This window comes from Anomaloglossus baeobatrachus, chromosome 10, assembly GCF_048569485.1.
Source record: "Anomaloglossus baeobatrachus isolate aAnoBae1 chromosome 10, aAnoBae1.hap1, whole genome shotgun sequence".
Taxonomy (NCBI): domain Eukaryota; kingdom Metazoa; phylum Chordata; class Amphibia; order Anura; family Aromobatidae; genus Anomaloglossus; species Anomaloglossus baeobatrachus.
In genome coordinates, this window is record NC_134362.1 from 26,332,291 (window position 1) to 26,357,002 (window position 24,712).

Genomic DNA, 24,712 nt, shown 5'->3' on the forward strand with positions numbered 1-24,712 from the left:
ATAGGTCTGACGCACGGATCATTATCAGGTGTCTCCGCGATTCAGTGCAATCAGTCCCCAATAAATCACAGACCTGGGAACAGCCGTTTTCACTATCGCAGGTACGAGAGCGATCCGTGAAAAGCATGGATCTCACTCATCGAAGAAAAACTGAGGAGTGAATGAGGCCTGAGGAATCAGGATTAGCACAGAATGTCCTGATTGTATATATTCAGTACATACTGTACATCTGGTGTGTATGTATAATATATATATATATATATATATATATATATATATATTATATATATATATAAAAAAAATATATACTGCTTCTGATAAATGATTGGCTGCGGTTTCTGGAGGAATATCCTCATATCAGTGGGAAAGACAAGAGATTTTTATTATTTACACTTAGTTTCTTTCCGTTTTATATTCTGCAATTTTTTTAGTCATTGCTTTCTTTTTGCATCTTAACCCTTTCACCCCTGGGCTATATTCTGTCCCCTCCCCCCACCCACTTTTTCCAAAAGCCATGTTTTGTTTTTTCCATCAATATAGCCGCACGAGGGCTTAGTTATTTTTTTTTTTTAGGGACAAGTTATACTTTTGCACACCATTCATTCTGCCACGTATAGGACTGGAAAATGGGAAAAAACAATTCCAAGTACGCTGAAATTGCAACAAAGACTGCAATTACGCAATTTTTGGGCGGTTTTATTTACCTTGTTCAGTATACGGTAAAACTGACCTGACATTATGATTCCTCAGGTTGGTACGAGTGTGTAGATACCAAACATCTATAGTTTTACTTTTATTAAAGTAGTGAAAAAAATTCACAAGTTTGTAAAAAAAAAAATGTTCTTTTGCCACCATTTTCTAAGACACGTAGCGTTCTCATTTTTCGGGATCTGGGGCTCAGTGGCGTCTTATATTTTGCGTCTTGAACTGACGTTATTAATTATATTATTTTTTGAGTAATGTCATGTTTTGATCGCCTGTTATTGCATTTTAATGCAATGTTGCAGAGACCAATAAAACATACCGTAATTCTGGTGGGTTTTTTCCTCACTACTTTTACTGATCAGATTAATTGATTTTATATTTTGATAGCACGGGCATTTCTGAACTTTGCATTACCAAATGTGTTTGTTTTTTTTTTCCATGGGGTGAAAAAGGGATGATTTTAACGTTTAGGTTTTTTTATTTTTTGAAAAAAAAATTACTGATTTTTCTAGCCCTCCTAGTGGACGTTAAACCTGCACTGTCCGATCACTTGTCCTGATCAGAGCAATGCTTCTGCCTCATCATCAGCACCGCTCTGTTCAGCAGAAATGCTGCTCTCCTGTGAGTGCCGACACTTGTGTCACAGGAGTGGCGATGGCGGCGAGGAACGCGAGCCCGCATTATATGGACACACGGCCAAGGACGTATATATACCTCCTTGGTCATGAAGGGGTTAAAATGTGATTTTTCACATTTTTTCCTATTATGCCTATTGCACTGTTTTCTGCTATGTTTTGATGCTGTAAAATCATTTTCTTGGCCTTTGATCCCATTTATACGGATTTTCTGATGATTTTTGAACCCTCTTTTGCGCTCTGTGCGGTATTTTCTCCCTCGTCCCCATTATTGCTCTTTGTAATTAGACGTTATTTTTCAGGTTCAGTTTCCTTAGTTTTGCGCTTCCCTTGCTGTAGATTTTCTTCCTTCGATGTAATTACACAGCATTTGCTGATTTTCTGATTTATTTTGCTTTTTCCTCAGGTATTTTCTCTGCTTTTGGTTTCTCTTTCTGACGTGCGGTTTAGTCACCTTTATTCTGCATTTTCTGCTTTTGTATTTGATCGTTTTCAGATTTTTTGCGGCATTTTCTCTCATCTTCACTTTTTCCTTTTTTATTTATGGGACATTTCTGGGGCATTTTGTAAAATTAATAGCGATTCTGAGCATTGCCATGTTCTAGTCCTAAACTGCCAATACTCCTGTGATAACTATCTCTATAGGGCTGCTCTGAGTGATCGTCTCCACAGGAATCATCTTTTCTGAGGTAATTTTACCTCATGAAATCACTGAAGCCTACACCATATTCACACTGGCGCCCTTTTACACCAAGCTGCGCCATCTACCCTGTAACTATCAGCTTTTTGCTGCGTAATTGACCCATAGACACTTTTTTTGCCGCGTTTTAGCGACCGCACAGATCAACACCAGCATTCTCTACTGCTCTGGTGCGATCAAAATGGCGCCGTCTTCCTCGCCGCGCTCCTTTTATAGCATCAGGGCACAGAGCGCCGACACTGGCAGATCCCTAGCGACACCTAGTGGTGGGAGGACGGAATGGTAGACAAAACTACACAGGACCTTCCCTGACGTCAGGCCCATGTCACCAGTCTGCAGTGCAGGTTGAGCCTAGAATGTATGGGCTCCTTCAAGGTTAGTGGGCGTGTCGATGTTTCCTTCTGTCACTATCATCATATCATACAGGCAGGGATAAGCCCCCCTGCACCTCCTCCCACATTTGGGGGTCTTACTCCCAGACACCTGCTTCTATTTTAAACAACTCCATCTACCATCTGCAGTGGGAGCACTTTTACTTTCTGTATCATAGGTCCTTCCGTAACGTCATAGACGTGACCAGATTGCAATGTGGACGCTGTAACCCAGTGTGTACAGGACCTTCCAGGATGTCACGTCCATATAGTGTCTTCTGAGGGATTAAAAAAAAGGTTGTGGGATGAACGTTCTGTGGGAGCTGGGAGAGATGGATGTAGCAGAGCTGGGAGACATGGATCTGGGAAGAGGTGAATGCAGCAGAGCTGAGAGAGATGGATGTAGGAGAGCTGGGAGAGATAGATGTAGCAGAGCTGACAGATGCATGTAGCAGAGCTGAGAGAGATGGATGTTATCAGAGGTGGGAGAGATAGATGTAGCAGAGCTGAGAGAGATGCATGTAGCAGAGCTGATAGAGATGTTATCAGAGCTGGGGAGAGATGGATGTTATCAGAGCTGGGAGAGATAAATGTAGCAGAGCTGGGAGAGATGGATGTAGTAGTGCTGAGAGAGATTGATGTAGCAGAGCTGAGTGAGATCAATGTCGCTGAGAGAGATGGATGTAGCAGAGCTGGGAAGAGTGGATGCAGCAGAGCTGGGAGAGATGGATGTAGCAGAGCAGAGAGAGATGGATGTATCAGCTGGGAGAGATGGAAGTATCAGAGCTGAGAGAGATAGATGTAGCAGAATTGAGAGAGGTGGATGTAGCAGAATTGAGAGAGGCTGTCATGCTTGGTTCTGGAGACACAGTCCATGATAGGACTGCGATCCACAAACGTCGGCATGAGACTTAAAAACTACTGGAAACCCTCACACAGCCTCGCACATCTCTATGAGGCTGTCATACTTGGTTCTGGAGACACAGTCCATGATAGGACCGCGATCCACAGACGTCGGCATGAGACTTAAGAACATCTGGAAACCCCCACACAGTCTCGCTCATCTCTATGAGGCTGTCATGCTTGGTTCTGGAGACACAGTCCATGAAAGGACAGACGTCGGCATGAGACTTAAGAACATCTGGAAACCCCCACACAGTCTCACACATCTCTATAAGGCTGTCATGCTTGGTTCTGGAGACACAGTACATGATAGGACCGCGATCCACAGATGTTGGCATGAGACTTCAGAACATCTGGAAACCCTCACACAGTCTCGCCGCACATCTCTATGAGGCTGTCATGCTTGGTTCTGGAGACACAGTCCATGATACGGACCGCGATCCACAGATGTCGGCATGAGACCTAAGTCTTTAAGCTTTTACCACTTGGGTTTATATGCAGTTTACCTCATTGGGAATGAAGGAACTGTAGAACTCTACGATGGACCAGATGGTCATCCCTACACACATGATGTTTTTCCTGTTACAGCGGTCACCCAGGTATCCATAGAGTAGAGCAAACAGCACATAGGTGGCTGTGAATGCTAAAAAAAGAAGAAAAAAACCAAGAGGTCGCAGTCAATAAAAATTATTTTTACACATTTTTTTTGTATTTGAGGATTATTTAGACCAGTGTTTCTCAACTCCAGTCCTCAAAACCCACCAAAAGATCATGTTTTCAGGTTTTCCTCAATCAGGTTTTCAGGCTTTCATTAATGTTGCACAGGTGATGGAATTATTCCTTGTCTAATATTGAGGAAAACCTGATCTGTTGGTGGGTCTTGAGGACTGGAGTTGAGAAACACTGATTTAGACGTTTGCACTTAAAAATTTCTCCCGTCCTCATCAGTTTTTGCATTTTGGGAACTATAAAGACTTGTAGGCGGCCATCGTGTGAACTCTACCAAAGTGGAACCTTATGATGCCAGGAGATTCCAGTCTGGAATAATTTTCGTCCTCACTAGTGACCTATAGAATAGGATTGTATGTTGACATTTTACCTGTGTTGATCCATCCGGTTCCGCTGTCATCAGTCTTGAAAGAGGCTTGCACGTTAGGTATCACCGCTGGCAGAAGGAAAAGCAGATAATGAATGGTTATTGTACTCAGAGAAGTGCAGGAATAGACGTCACAGCCACTAATGAGCCTCTCGTTGGGAAGGAAGATTTGTTACTTTTTTACTGTATAACTATGGGCCAGATAACCTTTGCCGCCCGACATAACACGGTGTACGGCTACCTACCTGCTCCAATATAAGTAGCTATGTAAGTTACTAGATTCATGTAGAATAGAATCATCACACTAATGATTGAACAGGTAGTTGACATTCCAGTCTGCGGGGGCAGGTTCTGCTCTTGCGGGTCCGCTCCCTTTTCCACATCATCAGATAGAAGTGATGTTTCTTGCGTGGAATTTTCGAGACGGGCCATGTTCTCAGCGCCCTGCAAACAATGGAGAAAAATACACAAGATGGTAAAAATATTGCATTGGTCTCAGTCCAGAAAAGAACTATAACCTGATAATGAGCCGTCATCTCAGAGGTCTTAATATCTGATGATTTTACCTCTGACATTGCTGTATTAACCCCACCACACACCCTGGTGTAGATATACATCACAGTCAGGGAACTCCATACAGGGTATGTGCCATCACCTGCCCCAACAGCAGCAACCAGAGCGCCGATCACTGCTGTTTAACCATTTAGATGCCACTGTCAATGACAGAGGGTATGTGCCATCACCTGCCCCAACAGCAGCAACCAGAGTGTCGATCACTGCTCTTTAACCATTTAAATACCACTGTCAATGACAGAGGGTATGTGCTATCAGGTGCCCCAACAGCAGCAACCAGAGCGCCGATCACTGTTGTTTAACCATTTAGATGCCACTGTCAATGACAGAGGGTATGTGCCATCACCTGCCCCAACAGCAGCAACCAGAGTGCCAATCACTGCTGTTTAACCATTTAGATGCCACTGTCAATAACAGCATCAATTAAATGGTTGTCCACTGACACTCATAGCCTCCCCTCCCCACCATGATGCATGGAACTCCATGGAGGCCATCTTGGTCCTACTATGGGATGAGTTTCATAAGGGGGGACATCAATTTCATTATAGACCACATCACAATGAAAAACTTGAGGATGGAGCATGCTACTTCTATACTTTCCCAGATGTACATGCTGAGTGTTGTAGAGCTATAAAATGATGAGAAACTCATATAACAGGACATACTGACACTTGTAGTCCTATATTTTTGTAGAAGTGCATGCTGAGTGTTGTGGAACTACAGTATGATGAGAACGGCAGTATATAGTATAAGTGATCGAACAATCAATCATAGGTTCAAGTCTCCTAGAGGAGACGAAAACAGTAAAGGCTACTTTACACACTGCGATATCGGTCCCGATATCGCTAGTGTGGGTACCCGCCCCCATCTGTTGCGCGACACGGGCAAATCGCTGCCCGTGCCGCACAACAGCCGTCACACATACTTACCTGTCAGGCGACGTCGCTGTGACGGGCGAACCGCCTCCTTTCTAAGGGGGCGGTCCGTGCGACGTCACTGAAGCGTCACTGAACCGCCGCCCAATAGCAGCGGAGGGGCGTAGATGAGCGGGACGTAACATCCCGCCCACCTCCTTCCTTCCTCATAGCGGCCGGGAGGCAGGTAAGGAGAGCTTCCTCGTTCCTGCGGTGTCACACGCAGCGATGTGTGCTGCCGCAGGAACGAGGAACAACTTCGTTACTGCTGAAGTAACGATTTTTAAGAATGGACCCCATGTCACCGATTAGCGATTTTGCACGTTTTTGCAACGATGCAAAATCGCTTATCGGTGTCACACGCAACGGCATCGCTAATGCGGCCGGATGTGCGTCACAAAATCCGTGACCCCAACGACTCCGCATTAGCGATGTCGCAGCGTGTAAAGCCCTCTTAAGGTGAAAATCAACAACAAAAAGTATCTTTTTTAAGACACATGAAAAATGATAAAATATAAAAATTTCAATCATCCTAATTTAAAAAATAAATAAAATAATAATATTAATTAAATAAATATAAATGAATATATATAATAAATATAAATAAACTATATATATATTTATACAGCTCTGGCTAAAGTTAAGAGACAACTGCAAAATGTTCAGTTTTTCTGATTTTTCTCTTTATAGGTATATTTTTGTTTTTTTTGTTCTATAAACTGTCAAGGTCAGAATGACGATGATGATGAGACTCAAAGGATCTCTCGATATCCGGCTGCTGCTTCTAATTAAAAATGTCATGTGTGCACACGAGAATAAATAACTGCACAGCAAGTCAGTTATATCTATCTCCATGACTGGCTCTCAACCAAGTGTGTTCTTTATTGTTTGAAAGAAACTCTAGACCAAACAGTAAGGGGGTGTAAACAAAAGTTTTAGTCCAATCAGGTATCGTAGGTCAGGGCTTCATGACGTAGAGAGATCTGCATATTCTTCTTGGATTGGACAGTCCAGGCTCCAGGAATTTTCCTTTGTCCATCTGTGTTGGGTGTAGAACAGGAAATGGTGGCCATCTTCAGGCTATACATATATATATATATCCTAGTATATACTGAGTTTAAGGAAAATACACTGAATATGCAATATACATATATACATGTTAGTAAGAAACAAAAGCATTCACAAATATGTGTGTTAGTTCACATCTACTGAACTATATAACTGAGTCTATGAAATGGCTGAATTAAGTATTTTTGGATACTCAATTCTTTATCCTCAACAGTCCCCCCTAAAGACTTACTTCTGCCATTTCTAAATTCTAAGGGTACTGTGTTCCCTTAGGAAGAGAGGTAGAAAGACTTATCGGAAAACCTGCCTAACTGAACATTGAGGCATGGGCGGAAAGGGGAAAGGGGTTTTCTTCACCGGTTTGAGACCAAGGACTCCTAGGCGAGTCCTCACCCTTTGTAGTTGGACTTTCCCATGTCTCAAGGTTCTCTAAGTCCTCTCTTCTAACTGTTCTGGCAATGCTGGTCTAAGACTGTACAGGGTTTTCTGAAAAGGATAAGTATGAGCAGAACGCTCAGTGCAGCTCTGGTTGATTAACCCTTCTACAATGTGAGGTGTGGATCCATAGATTTTTCTGCGGTTGGATCAGCTCCTCTAGTGTTGACTCATGGCTCTTTCTCGCTTGTCCTTTAGGATCAATCAGTCTCCTGACTGGAGACCATATGCTAATAGCTCTGATTTAAGATCTGGAATTGGAGAATACACCTGTTTATCACACTATTCAGTCAATTATATAAAAATATACATGTCTATGCTAAACCAAAAACATCTTACATAAAGACCTGCTTATTGCAAAAAGAAAACCATATACATTTTATACACGATTTACTAGTTTCCACTTTTCTATAAAATATACACTTTTTGTAAACACATTTTTCTTACATACCACCTTCATGTGCTTCTCAACAATAATATCGTTTTCTGCACTGGAATGCCTCTGACCAAACCTGGAGAGAAATTTACACAACACGCACAGACTTGCATACAACGTGCTCATGATATACATCTATAATCAGTTTGCAGTCTCTAAGAATGGGTAGAGTAGGTGCAGGGTGTTTCTACGGACTCTTTACAGTTTTTTTTCTCACTTCGTTCTAGGCACTTGTCTCACAAGACTGGGTGAATCTGCCCACCTGGGTACTGAACCCGGTGTCACCAAAGCACACACTGACAATTGTCTTTCACAGATGTTACCTGGGCCATCATTAAGAAGAGCTCTCATGACAGAGAAAGCTTACCACCCTTTGTCCACAGACCTTCCTCAGTCAGCTGGCTCCTTGCATGTCACACTCCATTCCTTGTTGTATCGCTTGTTCCTGTAGGGATTTAAGAACACAAGGAGTGACAGAAGTCACTGACGTGACCAATGTCACCAAGGCATGGTCGGTATTGGTGAAAGACTCTCAACTCTAGGCCCGTTCACTGCTTCTTGGTCAGCTGCACCTGTGCAAGGATCTCCATCCGAATCCATCAGCTCAGATCTAGACTTTCTTTTCGGCATACCTAATTCATTTGACAACAGGAAAAATCTACAACCTACATACACCTCTAAAAACTCTTACCCACTCCTGTTCTACCAATCAAAAGAGGCATTTAATGCATCACTGTCTCCTGTATCAATAGGATTGGAGGGAGTGGTCGAATTTAGACTACCTCATGTGGTGTAAACAGCAGCATATCCAGTGCAGAATCGACCACCATCTGGTTTCATCTATAAAAACAAAAACTAAAAAATATACATTAGATCATTCTTATAACTTTATCTCTGATCATAATACAGTTAGTGGTCATCTATACTTCACATGACTGAGAATACTAAATAAATAAACAAACAAATAAATAAACAAATAAACATATAAGACAAGACTTTCCTATTTCAGTTAACAGATATACCTCATAGTAATCTAATAAACATAACTTATGGGAAAAAGGTCAGCTTCAAAACCTAAATAATATGCCTGCTGCGCCCTCCAAGAAACTGGAGAATATAATTAATACCTTATTCCCCCCTTGTTTAATTGTTTATTTACCAATATGGCAAAATTCAGCATTTTTATACTGGTATTCCCTAAAAGAAAAAATAAAACAGCAGGTAATAAATTAGCCACATACTAAAACCTAAAATGAACAAACACTGAAAATAACGTACATCTCACAACACTATACATTACTGAGAAATTTTAAAAACCTTACAATAAACACTGCATCCATAAAGAAAAGAAAAACCTTACATAGTAGAAACGACTGAGACATGATGAAATGACAGCTGTGACTGGGCGACTAACTTGCAAAAATATATGAAATGTTTAGAAATAATCATAAAAACAGAGAAGGTGATAGTCACAAAATAAAAATATATTGTTCGAAGAAATCGCCATTAAAAAACAAAACAACACAAATTATATCGCACATCCCATAAAATTTAATATTCCCTATTCAGGTATAAACAGCAAACTAAAAATGGGAAATCCTGAACTCTAAGGGTTAAACCAAACTTACGTCACTATTGGAGAGAGACACATTCCATCAAGACACATTCCATCCCTGTCTCTTAAAAGCGAGAGAGGAAGAAGAAAAAAACTCATCCTTTGTTATAACAAAGACGTAGCAGTGAACACATCCATTTCCCATATCTACATTGGATGCATTATACATTTTTCCTAATTCCTTTTTACAAATGGATTTGATACATTTTGACATCAGTAGGGGTAAGTCGTTTACGATTTTTGTTTTAAAGTAACTAACACAGTACAAAGATATATATATTTACCTTCCTCTATTTTATTTTATGATATAATGCTGCAGGACTTCTAAAATACCAATTGATTTTATGTGAACAGAAAATTCTGTAAAAGTTTCACTTACTTATCTTTGACTTGCATTTATGGGATAGCTGAGTAAACAAATATACTATTTATACTTATTCAAATATGTTAGTCATTTATACCACAGAACACCTCCCACCGGGGATGGGTGGAGAGCTTTGAACAAAGAGCCATTGCGAGGGGTGTGGCTTATGAGGTGTACTGCCATCAGTGGGTGTAGCAAGACGGCTGCCATAGGAAGTTCCATGCACCTGACTTCCGGGTGCAGCATCCATGTTGTGACTCCCTGGGTGTACTGGGAGTGGCTGGAACTACGTAGTAAACCAGGGATACTTTTAGTGCCTGTAAATTTGCATTCCAGCATACAAAGGAGAGATATGATTAGCACCAGATATAATGACTTCTAGAGCAGAACAATGAGGCACCGCTAGAGAAAAACATTTAGTGATTCTACAAACAGCAACAGACAGTGAATGAGGTCTTTGTTCTCCAGGATACTCTCACTGGAGATTAATCTGAACTTCAGTACATGGATTGCAGCCTGCCATCTAGTGGTAGTCCAACGATTTTACACAACTTTTTGCAATCTTTTATATTTTTTCCGTTTTTTGTAACTAGGGTGACAGCGTTCTCAGCTTTTACTAAAAACAACATATTTATCTTTTGAACAGAGTATACAGTGCTTAATTGGACCGGCCGGCTCCAACCGAAATTCTTTCCCGTCTCGTTATGAAGACCTACCGCCTCATAACAGTGACTCACGTTTAATACGCAAGGGAATACGCTAATTCCGACACTTTTACCTTAACTAAAGTGAGTTCCTTTCCCGCCTCGTCTGCCACGCAGACAGTGACATGCGCCTAAACCGCTGGGGAATACGCTAAATCCACTTTAAGTTAACAGAACCCTTCCCGCCTCGTCTATTATCTATCCAACATTCAATATCCAATATTCAATATTTAATATTCAATATTTAATATCTAATATCTAACAAACAGTGGCTGTGTTATCCGCAACACAGGGGAATCGCTAGTTCTCATACTTCTGTTCAAAAACAAACAATTTAAAAAGACTGAAAAACGCATTAATTTCTCTCTAATCCAAACCAAAATAACACTTGTCTTTCTTTCAAATCATTACAACTCATCTGTTTGCTTTACTATACAAAGGCTGCAGCCATCTCCTGTATATTACCCAACTGACCCTTCCTTTCTCTTCACTGCAAAAAGCTGCGCTGTTTTGACCACTGGCGTCTGCCTCTTCACTCTTCCACCCCCCCTTGTTTCTCAGCTAAAAGACAGCAGAGACATAGCTATGCAACTTGATCTCCGCTCTGCCTCAAGCAGCTGGTGGACATATGGCTCCCACCTTTTTGCTTCCTCTGAGTGTAAGAATGTAAGGATGTGCTCCCCCCTCTCGCATTCCTTGTTCTCAATAGAAAGACTGTCAGGGATGCCCCTGGGCTTAACCAGACCCCCGCAGTCTGCCTCTTCGCTCTCAGTGAAGAAAAAAACTGCAGGCAGTGGGTGATTAACCTCCCCCCCTGCTTCTTCACAGAACAAAGACAGCAGCTCCTTAGCCTCCATTTTCTCTCCCTCCGTGAACAATAACAGACAATTAACTCTCCGAGAACCAAACAGAGAAATCACAAGCCTGATTAACTATACACTTTATACAACCCAACAGCTACTCAAAAAAAAAACACCCCATTTCTAATTACAGACAGCCAGATACTTTAAAACCTACCCCTAGCCCCTATGGGGACTGGGTCCGTTTCTTGCCCACCGGCGAGTGACAGTCACACCGTTAGGTCTCCGGTGCACTACCATTCTCCGGACTAGTGACCACCCCCTTTCGCCAGGTGTCTCTCGAACCACAGATAAAACAGCACACACAATGTATATGATGCAAACCGTGAAACGGAGGGTGATCAAGTCCTCGATATCGAGCAACACCTGGATACTTGTGGAGCAGCCCCCAGACGTCCGGAAAATGGAAGCTCTGACTCACCCTTCTCGGTGGTCCCATCTGGGGTGCCAGCTGTCAAGGTCAGAATGACGATGATGATGAGACTCAAAGGATCTCTCGATATCCGGCTGCTGCTTCTAATTAAAAATGTCATGTGTGCACACGAGAATAAATAACTGCACAGCAAGTCAGTTATATCTATCTCCATGACTGGCTCTCAACCAAGTGTGTTCTTTATTGTTTGAAAGAAACTCTAGACCAAACAGTAAGGGGGTGTAAACAAAAGTTTTAGTCCAATCAGGTATCGTAGGTCAGGGCTTCATGACGTAGAGAGATCTGCATATTCTTCTTGGATTGGACAGTCCAGGCTCCAGGAATTTTCCTTTGTCCATCTGTGTTGGGTGTAGAACAGGAAATGGTGGCCATCTTCAGGCTATACATATATATATATATCCTAGTATATACTGAGTTTAAGGAAAATACACTGAATATGCAATATACATATATACATGTTAGTAAGAAACAAAAGCATTCACAAATATGTGTGTTAGTTCACATCTACTGAACTATATAACTGAGTCTATGAAATGGCTGAATTAAGTATTTTTGGATACTCAATTCTTTATCCTCAACAAAACTACTGACAACGTCTCCGAATTTCTTTTGTATTTATTTTCTGAAAATGAGAAATGGTCAAAATAACAAAACAAGGCACAGAATGCACAGCGCTTTCAGACCTCATATGATGCAGAGAAAACAAGTTTGTAATCATTTAGAAACAACACTACTAATAAAGTTTTATCTCAGGAATTGATTGACACATTGACTGACCTAGCTGTGTGGCATGGAGCATTGTCCGGCTGGAAAAAACAGTCCTCAGAGTTGAGGAACATTGCCTGAGCAGAAGGAAGCAACTGTTTTTCCAGGATAACCTTGTATGCGGCTTCATTCATACAACCTTCGCAAAGTTTAATCTGCCCAATTCCAGTCTTGCTGAAGCATCACCAGATTATCACCGATTCTCCACCAAATTTCAGAGTGGATGCAAATCACTGTGGATGGTATGCCTGTCCAGGTCTCCGTCTAACCATTAGACGACCAGGTGTTGGGCAAAGTTTAAAATTAGACTCATCAGATAAGATTACCTAAAGGGGGCTTTACACGCTGCGACATCGCTAATGCGGAGTCGTTGGGGTCACGGAATTTGTGACGCACATCCGGCCGCATTAGCGATGTTGATGCGTGTGACACCGATGAGCGATTTTGCATCGTTGCAAAAACGTGCAAAATCGCTCATCGGTGACATGGGGGTGCATTCTCGATTATCATTACTGCAGCAGTAACGATGTAGTTCGTCGCTCCTGCGGCAGCACACATCGCTATGTGTGACGCCGCAGGAACGAGGAACCTCTCCTTACCTGCCTCCCGGCCGCTATGAGGAAGGAAGGAGGTGGGCGGGATGTTCCGGCCACTCATCTCCGTCCCTCCGCTGCTATTGGGCGGCCGCTCAGTGACGTCGCTGTGACGCCGCATGGACCGCCCCCTTAGAAAGGGGGCGGTTCGCCGGTCACAGCGACGTCGCCGGGCAGGTGAGTATGTGTGACGGGTCTGCGCAATGTTGTGCGGCACGGGCAGCGATTTGCCCGTGTCGCACAACAGATGGGGGCGGGTACCCACGCTAGCGATATTGGGACTGATATTGCAGCATGTAAAGTAGCCTTTACTCTAGAAATTGGGCAGATTAAACTTTGCAAACGACGTATGAATCAATCCACATACAAGGTTATCCTGGAAAAACAGTTGCTTCCTTCTGCTCAGGCAATGTTCCCCAATTCTGAGGACTGTTTTTTCCAGCAGGACAATGCGCCATGCCACACAGCTAGGTCAATCAATGTGTGGATGAAGGACCACCACATCAAAACCCTGTCATGGCCAGCCCAATCTCCAGATCTGAACCTCATGGAAAATCTCTGGAATGTAATCAAGAAGAAGATGGATAGTCACAAGCCATCAAACAAAGAACTGCTTACATTTTTGCACCAGGAGTGGCATAAGGTCACCCCAAAAGCAGTGTGACAGACTGGTGGAAAGCAGCCAAGACGCATGACAGCTGGGATTATAAATCATGGTTATTCCACAAAATATTGATTTCTGAATCTTCCTGAGGTAAAACATTATTAGTATTGTTGTTTCTAAATGATTATGACCTTGTTTTCTTTGCATTATTTGAAGTGTGAAAGCGCTGTGCATTCTGTGCATTGTTTTGTTATTTTGACCATTTCTCATTTTCAGAAAATAAATAGAACATATATTGCTTGGAAATTCGGAGACGTTGTCAGTAGTTTATAGAATAAAAGAACAATTTACATTTTACTCAAAAATATAAAGAGAAAAATCAGAAAAACTGACAATTTTGCAGTGGTCTCTTAATTTTTGCCAGAGCGGTATGTATTAAAAAAATGCAATTCTGGCATTTTGTTATATCTGTCATCGATTTATCCATAAAACCAAGAGAAATAAAATGACAGACTTGTGGGGGAGGGGGGGGAGGGTCTCTCATTTTTTTACTGTCACTTTCCCAAAAACTTTGTATGTTCCAGGGGACGGGACCCGGACGAGCTCCCCTCGAGAGGCAACGGCGTTCAGAGACTTGGTTTACCCTGTTGTTAGCGTCTGCTTCGTTGCTGAGTGAGTACCCGACTGACCCCTGCACTGCGTCCCCACATCTCCATCCAGGGACCCGGGGCCTACCCCTACCCGTGGAGGACAACATCACCTAGCTGCCCCACTCCATCACCCCGGGTACTCCCAACGGCAGCAGCGGTACTCCCCGTTACCGCACACCACGGGTGGCATCACAAACTATACCAAATCCCCTGTAAATACTCCCTTTTCATTTGAGTGTGGCCCCTAAGCCCCTGGGTCCAGAGACCCTCGAGCCACGAACGATCACCACCCCCGGATCCGAGCGGTTCGATCTGCTGCAGGGGCGGCACAGTTCCACAGAATTTTTTTTAAAACTAAAACTCATGAAACTGGCCTGGACAGAAATGATGGCGCCCCTGAAAATAATGTGACAAAACGGACATGTTAAATCAAGGTGTGTCCACTAATTAACATCACAGGTGTCTACAATCAGTGGACCTGTATATAGGGCTACAGATACTCACTGTGCTGTTTAGTGACATGGTGTATATCACACTTAACATGGGCCAGAGGAAGCGAAGGAAAGAGTTGTCTCAGGAGATTAGAAGGAAAATTATAGACGAGCATGTTAAAGGTAAATGTTATAAGACCATCTCCAAGCAGTTTGATGTTCCTGTGACTACAGTTAAAAGAAAAAGGTTTTGGTACCGTGTTAGCCAGTTGAAAAATGATTGATTGCTCTCAGTGAGAGAAACAAAATTAAAATGTTGTAGTTGTGATACCTTTTAATGGCTAACTAAAATAAAATATGATGTTATAAAGCAAGCTTTCGAGACATCTGCCAGGTCAGGTTGCTGGTGGGATCGCTGGAGCGTCGCAGTGTGACATCTCACCAGCAACCTCCTAGCAACTTACCAGCGATCCCTATCGTTGTTGGGATCGCTGGTAAGTTGCTTAGTGTGACTGGACCTTTACATGGATATTGAGACAATAAAACTCACACCACTAATCAAAGCTAATTAAGGATTCACTTTCCAAGCTCAGTGTTTGTTTATTTAAATGTCCTTTTACTATGCATCGCTCTGCCCTGTTTTTTGTATATATTTGTGTTTCTTCAGATATTTTGTCATACCATGCCTGAGGAAGAGACCTGAGATGTCTCGAAAGCTTGCTTTATAACATCATATTTTATTTTAGTTAGCCATTAAAAGATATCACAACTACAAAATTTTAATTTTGTTTCTCTCACTGAGAGCAATCAATCATTTTTGTGACTACAGTTGCACATATTATTCAGAAATTTAAGATCCATGAGACTGTAGCCAACTTCCCTGGATGTGACTGCAGGAGGAAAATTGATGACAAATCAAAGAGATGGATACAAATGGTAACAAAAGAGCCCAGAAAAACTTCTAAAGAGATTAAAGGTGAACTTCAAGCTCAAGTTCATCAGTGTCAGGTCGCACCATCCGTCGTTGTTTGAGCCAAAGTGGACTTCATGGGAGACGACCAATGAGGACACCATTGTTGAAAAAAAATCATAAAAAAGCCAGACTGGAATTTGCCAATCTACATGTTGACAAGCCACAAAGCCTCTGAGAGAATGTCCTATGGACAGATGAGACAAAAATGGACCTTTTTGGCAAGGCACATCAGCTCTATGTTCACAGATGGAAAAATGAAGCATATCAAGAAAAGAACACTGTCCCTACTGTGAAACATGGAGGAGGCTCTGTTATGTTCTGGGGCTGCATCTGGCACAGGGTGTCTTGAATCTGTGCAGGGTACAATGAAATCTCAAGACTATCAAGGGATTCCAGAGAGAAATGTGCTGCCCAGTGTCAGAAAGCTTGATCTTAGCTGCAGGTCATGGGTCTTGCAACAGGATAATGACCCAAAACAGCTAAAAACACCCAAGAATGGCTAAGAGGAAAACTTTCGACTATTCTGAAGTAGCCTCTATAAGCCCTGACCTAAATCCTATTGAGCATCTTTGAAAAGAGCTGAATAGTCTGGAAAAGGCGACCTTCACACATCAGACAACTGGAGCAGTTTGCTCTTGAAGAATGGGCCAAAATACCTATCGAGAGGTGCAGAAGCCTCATTGACAGTTACAGGAATCGCCTGATTGCAGTGATTGCCTCAAAAAGTTGTGCAACAAAATATTAGTTAAGGAGGAGGAGGAGGAGGGTGCCATCATTTCTGTCCAGGCCGATTTAATGAGTTTTTATTTTTTTAAAAATTCTGTTGAAGCAGAAAAGCAGCAATGTCTGACTTTCATTTGTTCATTTTCATAGATTTTTTTATTTATTATTTCTTTTGTCAGATTCAAGTTATTTCTTTGACCATTCTGGGTTTTTCTTTCATTAAACGAAGGGGAGGGTGTCACGCTCCCAGGATCCCGGCGCCGCCTGTCACTCACTGATTTGGTCCCCGGGCGCTCTGGGCGCGGCTGCTGCTCCCGCTCTCCCTCCCTCGTGATCCCTGCCCGTCGGTTCCGGCGTCCAGCTGTGGTCCGGGACTCTGCTTCTGGCTCCCTTGTATCTCCTCCACCTTCTTCTCTGCGTCCTGTACTGATCTCCGGCTCTCGGGCCTCGCGCATGCGCACTAGGGCGCGGGTGCGCTCACTCACCTCTTCTTAAAGGGCCAGCGTCACTGAAACAGGATATGGCTGATTACAGGTATAGGGTATTGAAGACTTCCTTTTTCTTGTGGGCAGTGCCTGTTCAACGTGTTCTTGTAGTTTACCTCTTGCGCTAGGTATTCAGGTCCCTCTGTGCTTCGTACCCAGGTTAACCCTATCTCTGCCCACAGTGTCCGACTGCCAACCTGAGCGTGTCCAGCCTGACGGTTTCCCAGGAGTTGCCCCGGTGACTATCAGCTGAGGATCCTGTCATCTTCCGCCAGCCTGTACCCGTCACCGGTTCTGGTTTCCATCTGGCCACATCAGCCTGCACTCCTCGCTGGACCTGGACTCCGTCTGCTGTTTCCACTCGGCACCCGTATCCAGGTCCAGTCATCCATCCTACCCATGGCTACAGTTGGACCCGTCGCCATATCCCGTATGGACGTCTGAAGGACACGAAACCCGAACTTACTTGTGTCCCGGCTACTGTGCATCTAGGCCCTCTGGGGAGGCCGCCAGACAGTCCCTGTATAGGGGTTCGCTCCTGGTTGTCTCTCTGGGGGAGTCCGGTGCACGGTCCCGCGGATCCACCTCTGGACTGAACGTTACAGAGGGGTGCCAACAATTTTGACCACATGTGAGTATATATACATTACTTTCACACAGACCTATATGTATAAAAACATGTACTTTGACAACTAAAGCTAAACAAACATCTATCTATCTATTCCTCTATTTATCCATATATCTATATATCTTGCATGATTGTCCTTTGGTAACTTCACTGGCATTTATAGACATATTTTTCTCTTTTGAGAAAAATGTGACAGCACTATATAATTAAAAGGAGCAATATGGTGGAACTGAGTATTTCAGGAACACATGTATGGTGGTCTGGGTCATTCTTATTGGGGTACGACATATTTTTTGTGACATGTGGCTCGTTGCCTTGGAGTAACCTTCGACTCTGCTCTATCCTTCAAGCCGCACATCCAAGCCCTCTTCACCTCATGCAGACTACAACTTAAAAATATCTCCCGGATCTGTGCTTTCCTTAACCAAGAATCAGCAAAAACATTAGTACATGCCCTCATCACCCCCCGCCTTGACTACTGCAACCTCCTGCTCTGTGGCTTCCCTTCCAACACTCTTGCACTCCTCCAATCTGTCCTAAACTCTGCAGCCCGCTTAATCCACCTCTCCCCTTGCTATTCCCCAGCCTCGCCACTCTGCCAATCCCTTTACTGGCTTCCCATTGCCCAACGACTCCAGTTCAACACATTAACCATGACATACAAAGCCATCCACAACCTGTCTCCTCCCTACATCTGTGACCTAGTCTCCCGGTACCTACCTGCATGCAACCTCAGATCCTCACAAGATCTCCTTCTTTACTCCTCTCTTATCTAATCCTCCCACAATCGTGTACAAGATTTCTCCCGTGCATCCCCCATACTCTGGAATGCTCTACCCCAGCATATCAGACTCTCTCCTGCCGTGGAAAGCTTCAAGAGGAACCTGAAGACCCACCTCTTCCGACTATCCTACAACCACAATAGCTCTCAGACCAGTACACCACTGCGCAACCAGCTCTGTCCTCACCTATTGTACTCCCACCCATCCTCTGTAGACTGTGAGCCCTCGCGGGCAGGGTCCTCTCTCCTCCTGTACCAGTCTGTTTTGTATTGTTAATGATTGTTGTACTTAATTTTATGTATACCCTTTTCACCTGTAATGCGCCATGGAATAAATGGCGCTATAATAAAAAATAATAATAATAATATGGTAGCACTATCAGCTTCTCCCATGTTCAGGTTCTGCAGCATGTCTCTTCTGGATCATTCTTTCTGGATGACCCACGCTTCTTTTGCAGGTCTGGAATCTGATCTTTAAAGCAGATCTAAAAAAAATTATTTTTCAGATCCATAGAGGATTATTTTAGATCTCTGACTTACTGTATATGGGATATTGTTAGAATTCAAATCAGCATCTGATGATGCATGGTGGCTGCATTTTTATGGCTTTGACTCTGCTTCTATCCATGTAGAAACCATTTACGTGAATTATTATAAGGTCCTAATACTCTCAACAGGCCCATTTTATTATATTGTCCTATGAAATGGAGCTTAAAGAAGTTATCTCCCACTTTTCCTTTGACGGCCTATCCTTAAGGTATGGTTAGGTCCAGAAATATTTGGACAGTGACTGAATCTTCGTGATTTCAGCTCTGCAGGCCGCTATTTTTTTCATTTAAAATGAAACAACTGATATGCAATTGAAGTGGAGACTTTCAGGGTTAATTAAAGAGGTTAAACAAAAATATCCTATGAAATATTTAGGAATTACAACCATTTTTCTACAAAGGCTCCTCATTTCAGAGACTCAAAAGAAATTGGATAAATTTACTTTACCATAAATAAAGTGTTAATTTTTAATTCTTTGCAGAGAATCCTTTGCAGTCAATGGCCGCCTGAATTCTTGAAGCCATGGACATTGCTAAACATTTGGTCTCCTCCTTTGCAAGGCTTTGCCGGCCTTTACTGCAGCTGACTTCATTTGTTTCTTGTTTGTGGCTCTTTCTGCTTTAAGTTTTGTGTTAACCCTAGAACGCGCAAGCAATTCAATCTACCATAGAAAACAAATGACCTAGCAGGCCTGCGAGGCCCCAGGTATGCGTTCTAGGGTTAAGCATGTGAAATGCAGCTCGATGGGTTCAGAGCTGGTGATTGACTCGGCCATTGCAGAATATTCCACTTCTTTGCCTTGAAAAATTCTTGGGTTGCATTCGCAGTCTATTTTGGGTCATTAACCATCTATACAGTAAAGCGCCACCCAACCAACCTCTCTGCATTTGGTGGAATCTGAGCAGAAAGTAAAGCCCTGTGCACTTCAGAATTCATCCGGCTGCTTCTGTCTTCAGTCACATCATCAATAAACACTAGTGACCAAATTACATTGGAAGCTCTGCATGCCCAGCCATCACACTGCCTCCGCCATGTGTTACAAAGGACTTGCTGTGCTCTGGATCATGAGCCGCTCAAAACCTTCACCAGACTTTCGTCTTTCCATCATTCTGGTACAGGTTGATCTTAAGGCTGCTTTACACGCAGCAACATCGCTAGTGATGTAGCTGGTGAAAGCACCCGCCCCCGCCGGTTGTGCGTCACGGGCAAATCGCTGCCCGTGGTGCACAACATTGCTAGGACCCGTCACACCTATTTACCTGCCTAGCGACATCGCTGTGGCTGGCGAACCGCCTCCTTTCTAAGGGGGGCGGTTCGTGCGGCGTCACAGTGACGTCACACGGCAGCCGTTCAATAGAAGTGGAGGAGCGGAGAAGCAGCCGAAAGAAAGTGACGCCCACCTCATTGCCGGAGGATGCAGATAAGGTGTTGTTCCTCGTTCCTGGGGTGTCACACGTAGCGATGTGTGCTGCCTCAGGAACCACGAACAACCTGCGTCCTGCAACAGCAACGATATTTGGGATTAGAACGATCAACGATTAGGTGAGTAATTTTGATCGTTAGCAGTCATTCGTACGTTTCACGCGCAACGACGTCACTAACGAGGCTGGATGTGCGTCACGAATTCCGTGACCCCAACGACATCTCGTTAGCGATGTCGTTGCATGTAAAGCCCCCTTTAGTCTTATCTGTCCTCTGCTGCTTTTCCAGAACTGGCCGAATTCCTTAGGTGCTTTTTGACAAAGTCTAATCTGGCCTTTCTATTTTTAAGACTAATTAATGGTTTGCACCTTGTGATGACCCCTCTGTATTTGCTCTCAGTCTTCTCTTTATGGCGGACTTAGATCCTGAAACAACCACTTCCTGGAAAGTGGTCTTCACTTGGGTTTAATGTTGTGAAAGAGTTTTCTTTCACTAAAGGAAGGATTCTGTGATCATCTGCCACTATTATCTTCCTTGGACATCCAGGCCTCTTTGAGTTCCCAAACTCTCCAGTGCTCATTTTTTACCCCAAATATACCTAACTCTTGATTTGGCCTCCCCTAACATTACTGCTCTCTCTCTGATGGATTTTTTCTTATTTTTTTCAGCCCAAAGATGTTCTGTTTCTCCTCCATTGAGAGCTCCTTTGACCACATGTTGTGGGTTCACAGCAACAGCTTCATAATGCAAATACCGCACCTGGAATCAGCTCCAGACCTTTTAACTGCTTAATTGATTAATGAGAGAATAGCCCCTGCTATTGCTGCATTATCTACTGCAGCCCATTAAAGAGTTTTTGAGATAATTGTCCAATTACTTTTGGTCCCTTGAAAAAGAGGCAGATACATTTTAAAGAGCGATATTTCCTAAACCTTTACCACAATTAGAAAGTGAATACCCTCAAATTAAAGCTGAGAATAAGCACTTAAAAACACACACCAACTACATAACCGTGTATTGAATATGTTTTGGTAAACAGGTGAAATGCCAAAATTTGTGTCACTGTCCAAATATTTCTGGACCTAACTGTAGGTCATCAATGACTGATCAGCAAGGGTCCAACATCTGGCACCACTGCTGATAAGCTGTTCTTGGTGCCAGTGTTGGCAGCAGGGGGCCGGAAATGCTCAGTTCCGGAGCTGCCCCGTCAACTGATAGTGGCTGCGGCCAGGTAGGGCACATCCGCCTATTATTGATTTTAATGGGAGGTGGGTATGCAGTACCCGGCTGCTATCAAAAGATGGGGCAGCTCCAGAACTGAGCATTTCCAGCCTCCTGCTGCCGACACCAAGAACAGCGGATCGGCGAGGTGCCGGGTGTCAGACCCTGGCTGATCAGACATTGATGACCTTTCCTAGGGATAGGCCATCAGTGTAAAATATAGTAGTAATACAATTATAAAGAGTCCATATATATAAATCTTGTCTGTTTATCTTAGCGCTTTTCCAGTAAAATGATGGGCACCATGTGTCACGCTCCCCGGGTCCTTGGCTCCCCTCCCCGGGTCCTCTGCTCCGCTCCCCGGGTCCTCAGCCCCGCTCCCCGGCTCACCTGCCACGCTCCCCGGGTCCTTGGCTCCGGTGCCCGTCCTTCCCAGGCCCCCTGGTCTCCGATCGCGGCGCCCGACGGCTTCCCAGGCCCTGGCCGGCTCCCCTGCATCCTCTTCTCAGCCTCCTTCCCTGGCTTCTGGCACCCGGGCTGCGCGCATGCGCATTAGGGCGCGCGCGCGGTCACTGACCCTTTCTTAAAGGGCCAGCGTCCATTAACAGGAAATGAGGCTAAACAGGTACAGGGTATAAAGGGGTGTATTGTCCAAGAGGGCGGGGCCTGATCTTCGTGTTTTCCAAGCTAGGAGTCAGGTCTCCTTGTGTCTTCGTGCCATACTCACGTATCTCTCTTCTAGAGCTGATCCTGCCTCGCCATCCGGTCCTGCTGAATCCCGAACCCCGCACGCTGTCCGTCTGCCATCTGACAGTCCGTACCATCTCGGATCCCTGCGGTGACCCGTCATCTCGCTCCAAAGGTTCCGGACCCCGCCTGACATCACCTCGGCTTCCGAACCTGAGCTACGTCACCCGGACTACCATCTGTGACTCCGTGGTCCCAGGGACTTCTTCGTTACACTCACTGGCACGGACTGTTCTACTGCCCATAGTGCTTCAGCTACCGGACTCCTTGCCACCATCTTAGAGTTCGGCCCAGTGGATCCACCTCCTGGGTCTGCCCGACCGCCTGGCACTGACACCATGATGGAAACCTGTCAGACCCTATTACATGTTCAATAGGTCCACCTGGCAAGTCCGTAATATGGCAGATTTGTACGTCACATAAATACGGACTACCTATATGGATCAGAATGGTAGAGTTTTAAACAGTGATGTGAACTGAGCCCAGTATTAACCTTTTCCTATTCTGAGTCCCCCCGGGGGGGACATTCCAAAAATTCCGTTATGCTCCTTTGTCGGGCCACTGCCTTGTTTATCATTCATATATGAATAAATTGATTTCCTATTGATTTATTTTACAAAATTCATTCATTTTGCAAAATTCTGTTTTGTCGTTTTTTCCCAATTATAGTAGGATTTCAATGGGCAGAACAGGAAATTTTATTGGCTAGGAAAAGGTTAAAGACTAGGGATGATCAAATACTTTGATTATCCGGCTTCAAAAATAATTTCCGAATACCTCGCCGCTATTTGACTATTCGCGAATATTCGATGCGCAATGTAAGTCTATGGGAAACCCGAATAACAACTATTCGGAACTATTCGGGCTTCCCATAGACTTACATTGCGCATCGAATAGTCGAATAGCGGCGAGGCATTCGGAAAATATTCACAAAGCCGGATAATCGAAGTATTCGATCATCCCTACTAAAAACATCTGTACAATTCAAATACAGAAAAACAATATGATATAATATAAAATTCCACCACCAGATGTCGTCCTCGTCCAGTCTTAGACATCACTGCTTCTAGATGTTCAAAGAACTTTAGAAACTTTCCACCTATGTTCACATGGAAGGTTTTCCTGTGTACTTTGGCCCCTGAGGCATCTAAACCAGTGTTTAACAAATCTCTGAAATGGAAATAAACGTTTTATTGCTACTTTTATCCTTCCGAAATCCCTGTAATGTGGATATGTGGTGGCCATATCTTCTCTGCCTTATTAATCCCAGTGTTGAATAAATGGCTGCCTGGGAACCTCAAAATGTCTACAAATAAATCTGTATAGCCTATGTGTGTATTTGTCTCCTTGTAAAGGCCGCTTTACACGCAACGATATCGCTGGGGTCACAGAATTCGTGACGCACATCCAGCCTTGTTAGCGACGACGTTGCGTGTGACACCTACGAGCGTCCGCTAACGATCTAAAATACTCACCAAATCGTTGATCGTTGACACGTCGTTCATTTCACAAATATCCAAAAACTTGTGAACGAGGGGGGGGTATTTACCATATTTTTTTGGAGTAAGAACTACTGCACCACAATTGTGAAAAAAGTATACAGTTTTTATTATTACAAAAAATACAAAATACTGGAAATCACATGTGATTGCAGTTAGTGGTTAAACATACATAGTTAAAATCCAATTAAATGAGACAGAGAAAAAAATCACAGGGAGGGAGACAGGCTACCCCTTAGTTTCTGTGCGGGGAACAGGATAGTTTGATTATATCCCAGATGGCTATATAAATAACCAGAGAAACATAGGTATATCCCCTAAGATAGTAGAGTAATGGAGTGCTTATACATGAAAAGTAACCAACAGGATAAGGTCCAAATCAGGGCCTGAACACAATAGTATGTAACACCACCAGCAAGTACATAACATAATCTCAAATAAAGAAAAAAAAAAATTCATGCAATGGTGGAGATTGGCACCTCAGGACCTACCTGTGGTATGTATAGCACCCGAGGAGGGGAGTCTGTCAGCCTCACATGTGGACCCGGTCCCGACACGTGTTTCGCAGGTGCTTCAACCCTCCTCGGGTGCTATACATACCACAGGTAGGTCCTTCAGGTGCCAATTTCCACCATTGAATGAATTTTTTTTAATTTTTATTTATTTGAGATTATACTATGTACTTGCTGGTGGTGTTACATACTATTGTGTGCAGGCCCTGATTTGGACCTTATCCTGTTGGTTACTTTTCATGTATAAGCACTCCATTACTCTACTATCTTAGGGGATATACCTATGTTTCTCTAGTTATTTATATGGCCATCTGGGA

General features: G+C 43.5%; 1 long non-coding RNA gene across 1 annotated transcript; it reads left to right on the forward strand.

Annotated features, from left to right (window-relative positions):
- The first annotated feature begins 2,328 nt into the window (after positions 1 to 2,328).
- LOC142254469 (uncharacterized) lies at positions 2,329 to 23,193 on the forward strand. The gene is made up of 4 exons (XR_012727233.1): positions 2,329 to 2,415; positions 14,359 to 14,446; positions 17,219 to 17,667; positions 22,380 to 23,193. It is a non-coding gene; the product is annotated as an uncharacterized LOC142254469 (long non-coding RNA).
- Positions 23,194 to 24,712: the final 1,519 nt, after the last annotated feature.